Here is a 6,688-nt window from a genome sequence, read left to right as displayed (position 1 = left end):
CTATCCCCCACATTCTTAATATGATGCCAGAAAACGAACCCATGGCTTCGTACATGTGGGACACACCACTGAGCCACCTCCCAGATCAAATGTTTTTTCTACAACTGAAAAAGGAAGGAGGGAGAGAAAGTACTGCTCTACCACCCATGGAACATCCTTAGTGCTATTCATGGTGCTCCCATGTGGTGCTAGGGATTAAATTCAGGCCCCAAACCAAGCAAGGCCTAGTATTTCCTCTCTGAGCCATCTGTGGGTTCCTGGATGAGTAAAGTTTTACCCAGAGTATTATATTCCAGAGTCAGCATTACTGTCAGGACACTACTCTTTGATTTATAGATCTACCTCCTACATGTGGAAGCTTTGCTATTTGAATGCACAGCAAAGTCAGACTTTCTTTCTATGTTTAAAAATCAGAAAGTTGATGTGTTTTGATGCAGGATGGCATGCGAGATTCAAGTAGGTGTATGCAAACAGAAGTTGAAGCTAGAAGGCAGTGCTCACATGAGGGCATTACCCAGCAGTAGCTCAGAATGATGGCTGATGGAATAATACTGGAGTTGGGTCTCTGCTCTGGCCTCAGTGCTCACCAGCTAAACCTGCTCTGCATCTGACTTTCACTGCTATTTGCATCTTGGCTCTGATGTCCCCAGTGGTTTCTCAAAGTGTCCTCAAATGACAGGGATGGAGCCAAGTGTCTCACTGTGTTGTCAAATTCAACTTGTCCCAAAGCTCTTCTATTTCTCTGGAGTCTCTCTCTCTCTCTCTCTCCCCTAAATCTTAGGATGCCTGATCCCATTCATGACATGGTGGGTGTCCCCCAGGAATGTTTTTTCTAGCCAGTTTTCTATCCATGGTTCAAAGACTTGCCTTCTCTCTCCTCCAGTCGCTGGCTAGAATATTTGTCCATCTTCCTCCAGCCCCCAAGGCTCCAGGAGAGCCCTCTCTGCACTTATTCTGGAAACTTCCTCCAGTACTGCCTCCACTGTCTGCTCTGGGCTCTAGCTCTCCTCTGGAAGCTAGAATGATCCACTGTATCACCCTGGATTCCTTCTTTGATACTCTCAGTGTTCTCATAGCATTTCTATTTTTTCCCCTAAAGATGTCTTTATTTATTTATTTATTTTTATGAAAGAGAGATTGAGAGAATGGCCTGAGCACCAGTATATAATGGTGCCAGGGAGCGAGCTGGACCCCTGGCTTGCAAGTCCTCTGCTCTAGCAAACCAAGCCATCTCCCCAGGCGTCTCCCATGCCATTTCAATCAACATGCTGGCCACCTGTCAATACCAGGAAAGCAAAATCAGTCTGCCTTCTTTTTGTTTTTAAGATGCAGACAGAGAGGCAGAGAGAGTGGAAGAGACCAGAGCAGCAAAGCTTCCTTCAGTGCAATGTGTGGGTCAGGCACATGGCAAGACAGCACACTACCCAAGTGAGCTATATCACCAACCCTAAAACTTTGCCTTTTTATAGCACAAATCATGATCTCTCAGGGCTTCCTGACATTCATCTTATTTCTCTTTGCAGTTGGAGCATTCTTTTTCAATCTGTTATTAATGATTTATGAAATTATGAGATAATAGGAATATAATTCCACACAGTTCCCTCTACCATAATCCTGTGTCCCTATTGCCCTCCAGCAGAAACTGCAACAGTTCTTCCCTGGTCACAGATATGGCTTGATGATATAGATACAGATACAGATACAGATATAGATATATAAATATATGTAGCCCATTCGTATTCACTTCTATGGTTCTACTTTCACTTACTTTCTCAGTCACACCTATGATTCCCATTATTACTTCCAAGTGTCCTTCCTTTATTCCCTTCCCTCTCAGATAAGAGAAACAATACCTGACTTTCTCTGGTGCTTGCTAAATTAGCTTCCTTCTCCATGATGGTATAGAAAAAACAGATTCCTGGTGGTAGACATTTGGGGTCCTGGTGGAATTAGGGTACAGAGCTCTTTAGTTTACTTCCCTTATCATTTACTCCTCTAGGAGTCACGATCAAATTTCTTTCTGGACTTCAGAAGGCAAGATTTCTGGCTTCTATAACTGCTTCTCTGCTGGACATGGATGTTGGCAGGTCTATCCATACCCCAAGCCTGTCTCTGTCTTTCCCTAGTGGGGTAGGGCTCCACAAAGGTGGGTCCTGGGGTATGTTGACAAGGTCTTCTGCCCAGGGAGGTTAGGATGGAATCATAGTAGTATCTGCAGCTTGGTGGCTGAAATGCAGTAAGATAGAAAGGACAAAATGTTTAACATACAGGAATCAAAGAACAGGAATAGAGTGAATGATAATAGGGACCCTGGGGTGGAAAGAAGGTTTCTATTTTAGGTATGCTCGTAAGCGCCCAAGACTTTAGTAATCTTTGTTTGAGCTTGATATTTAACGTGGAGGTTGACTAGAAATAGTGTCTGAGAAGATGGTGCCAGAGTTGCAACTAGAACTTAAAAGCTAGATTAGGGCAGAAAGTAGCACACACACACATTATTGTTTGCCACATTCATCTGACCCTGACCCAGGGCCCATACATATATATATTCATATTTAGCACAGGAGCCTATAGAAGCTCCAACTTCCTAACAGTCTGAGCTCACAGTCCATGGTCACATCTGGGAACCTTCTAGCCTACACTCATTTCAGGACCAGTTTTCCTTGAGTGGCAGGGTAGGATGACCTAGGCTCTCTTCAGAAAGTCCCTACCATTGTTAGTTTATAGTGAGGGACCTCCTGGAGAGGTCCTTAAAAGGGTTTTAGATGGTGTCAGAGTTGAGAATAGTGGTAGGAAGCTGGATTAGGGCAGAGAGTAGCTCCCAGATATAAGGAATATATATAAGTACCATTAACTGTAGACCCCATAGATCTGACCTAGGGCCCATATCTATTCATATTTAGCAAAGGATCCTATGTAACCTCTGAGTCCCTATCAGTCTGAGCTCACAGTCCATGGTCACAGCTAGGAACATTCTAGGCTGCACTCCTTTCAGGACCCATCTTCCACGAGTGGCAGCATAGGTTGACCCAACCTCCCTTTGGGGAGTGGAGGCAGTCCCTACCATTGCTATTCTATGTTGAGGGCAAGGTCCTGTAGAGGTCCACAAGAGGGTTTATGATGTTGTTCCTGATGCAAGTGACCAGTGACAGTGGAGAGAGGGATCTACCAGAGGTATAGGTCCATCATATCTATGTGGGAATCCCAGGATTTCATGACTGGAGCCCCAGATGATGGGTAGCCTGGTAGTGACCAAAGAGACCAATATTGAAGTTTGTCAGTCTCTTGCCCTTATCCAGCTTTTGTCGTCCTTACTTTATCGGACACAGTCAGATTTAAAGTAGTTGAGGTAAGTGAAGTAGGGAGTAGGAGAAAAGGGGATGTAGGCCTAAGTAGAATATATCTGATCAAGTACTTTATGGTATCTTATTTTTAGATCTTTTTACTTACTTGCTACTCGTATTGAGTCTAAATCTACTCACTTCAGGTTACCGCGCACTATTACTTTAAGGTATATTTTCCCCCATCTTATGGATACATGTGCACGTGTACCCTATCCCTTGGGCCCTGGTCTATATCTAGGTTCTATAACTTCATTAGGAAGTGTGCCATTAGAAATGGAACTGGAGAGTCCCAGGTGTTAGGAAAGGTCTCACCAAAGTATTGGAGCTAGAAGGATGACATCTCAGGCTTGGCAACTCTGGACACAGCCTGAAGTGAAGCATGTCAAGGTGTCACTGGTTGCACTGATTTGGTTGAGGTCAGCAGATGGAGTGTCAAATGGTAGGGATCAAGAAAAAACATGAAGAAAAACAAGCAAAACCCTAGAGTTTGCAAGAGTAGGAAAAATACTGACTTTAAAGAGAAGGAGGAAGGTTCCTTGCTGTCTTAGAGTTTAAGAAGGCAATAGACAGTTATTAGTAGTTAGTTGAGTAGATAGAGTGATTGAGGGAAGTGAAGTAGTAGGTGGGAGAGGAAAATATCTAGACCCAAGTAATAAATACTTCATTAGAGAATTTTTGGTGCCTTCTTTGGACCATTCTATTAGATTGCCAAGCTTATTAGGTCTCATTTTAATTACAGAAGACTATTAAGCATTTTCACTTTAAGGCATATAATTGCCTAGTTAGGGTGTTCTTTAAATATTATTCCAGGGCCAGTGGTAGCACACCTGGTTGAACACACATATTACAATGAAAAAGGACCCAGGTTCAAGGCCCCGGTCCATACCTGTGGTGGCGGGGTGGGGAGCTTCACAAGCCGTGAAACAGGGCTGCAGGTAGATGTGTGTCTGTGTGTGTGTGTGTGTGTGTGTGTGTGTGTCCCTTCACTCTCAATTTATCTGTCTCTATTCAATAAATAAATAAAATATTTTAAAAATTACTTTCTTGTGGGCAGACACACACACAAACACTTCCAATATCACACAGCTATGGTGACGACTTTTTAACACCCCTGTGCCAAGTTATTGTGAGCATTGTAAAAGTGGTGCCCCCTTTCACCTAGGAGCTGAGTCCAAAAGCAACATCCTTCCTCATTTCAAGCCCACAGAATTTAGACAATGCCACTTAACCCAAACCACACACCAGCTTTCAGAAAGCCTGCTTTTTTCCCCATCTTCTTCTTCTTCTTCTTTTTCTTTTTCTTCTTCTTCTCCTTCTCCTTCTCCTTCTTCTCCTTCTTCTTCTTCTTCTTCTTCTTCTTCTTCTTCTTCTTCTTCTTCTTCTTCTTCTTCTTCTTCTTCTTCTTCTTTGTGTTGTCAGACCTTTCCCCCCAAACTTTAAGGTAAAGATACAGTCAGCTGACACCATTCTTTCAGACAATATTCTTATCCAACTTCAGGCTAGCTGACAAAGTCAAGCAAAACTACCATAGTTGTGTTCCCCCAGGAACATGTCTAAAATGGTTTTACTAGCTTTTTTCTACCCTATAGTCCCTAATCTCATGTGCTATAATCCTACTTTTTGGTTCCTGTTCATTAATCATTTTGTCTCAACTTAGGTCATGTCACCTTCCAGATACCAAGTTATAGATGCTACCACAACTCCACCCTGATTTCTCCGGGCAGACGACCTCACCAATGTGTCCTGGACACTCGCACTGCCATAGCTCTGGCCCACTAGGGAAAGATAGAAACAGGCTGGGGGCCTGGATCAACCTTTCAATGCCGAAAGTCAGTGGAGAAGCAATTACAGAAGCCAGAACTCTTACCTTCTGCTCCCCCAAAACAACCTTGATCCATATCCCCAGTAAGGGAGAAGTGATAGGATGAAGATAAGAGGACTCTGAACTCCAGCTCCATCAGCACAGAGAGAGACAGAAGGAAAAGGAAAGGGAAATGTGGAGGTAGTTATGATGTCATGAGCATCTTGGAGGGGAAGAGAGGATTGAATCAGGAAATAAATGGGCAACTATGTATAAATGTGGACAGATGCTGGCCCATGTCTACAACCTTAGGGAAACTATGGTGGATTGCAGTGGGGAGAGTGAAGATTCAGAACTCTGGTGGTGAGAATGGTATGAATTCAGACCCCTGTCAACATGTAATTCTGTAATATAAAAATAAATTAAAAAGGTAGTCAGCTGTATTGTTTATCTACAATGTGTCTTTTCTGCAAATGATTGCCATCAAACTGCCAAGTTGAACAATACAATCAGATTATCTTCTGTTGAACCCACTGATCTAGCTTGTTCTCCTAAAATGATTTCATTTCCCTTCCACATCCTACAATGAATGTCTCCTCAAGCAGTGATGGCAAAGAGCCTTCTAGGTCCCTGCCCTCTATGGGGTTCTCAGGGGCTTGGGTGTGGCGTGGGGACTGCACTCAGGGACAGCTGGCACAAAGCTCCCTCTTTCCTGGAGGAGAACAGGGTCACACCCAGAAGAGGAGATGCTGCTTCAGCTGGGTCTGTAAGGAAGAGGGACATGCTCTATGTGTTGACTGGGTCCAATGTGATACCAGAAGTGGCTCTGAGAGTTCACACCCACACATACACCCTTCTCCACCCCCACACCTGTGCTCAGACATCTTGGCAGAGCCATCTTGTCATTCCTGGGAAGCCTGGAGCCACCCAATACCAACTGAGCCTTGAAATAGATGTGTGTGATGAGTTTGTCACTTTGTGGACACCCCACTGCAGAATGTCACCACTCTCACACATCCATAGGTCTAGATTGAGCTGTTCTCTCTTTTTTTTTTTTTTTTTGGAATATTGAAGCACATATGGTTTTATATACATCACCCCTGTTCAAAGACACCTGTAGCCATGCTAAGTCCCACTCAGCATGTGTCATCTGGGCAAATGGGGACACAGCACTGGTCACACCTAGCTGAAGTCCCCCACATATGTGGAGAGAGGGAGCACTGGGTTTGAAAGCCAGGTGTCACTGGCATCAAACAGCCCAGGAAGAACCAAAAGTCACCAAGGTCTCAGATCTGCTGGGATGCTGTGAAGCACAGTGCCAGCCTTTTCCACTGTCACTTCTCCTTCTGAACCTCAACCCTCTTCACAGAGTGATCTCTACTGCACACTAGTCACCAGCACCTGGAGCACAGCTGGGCAAAGAAGAGAGCCCCCCACCTTTCCTGCTCCCATCAACCCACCCCCAGCCTGAGCCTAAGCTCCCAAGCTACCTACACCTTGAGAAGCAGGGATGCCACATCTCTCCCCATGCTAAGAGAGTCACAGT

The sequence above is a fragment of the Erinaceus europaeus genome, chromosome 3 (genome assembly GCF_950295315.1).
Source record: "Erinaceus europaeus chromosome 3, mEriEur2.1, whole genome shotgun sequence".
Classification (NCBI taxonomy): Eukaryota; Metazoa; Chordata; class Mammalia; order Eulipotyphla; family Erinaceidae; genus Erinaceus; species Erinaceus europaeus.
Note: the sequence above shows the minus strand (reverse complement) of the source record.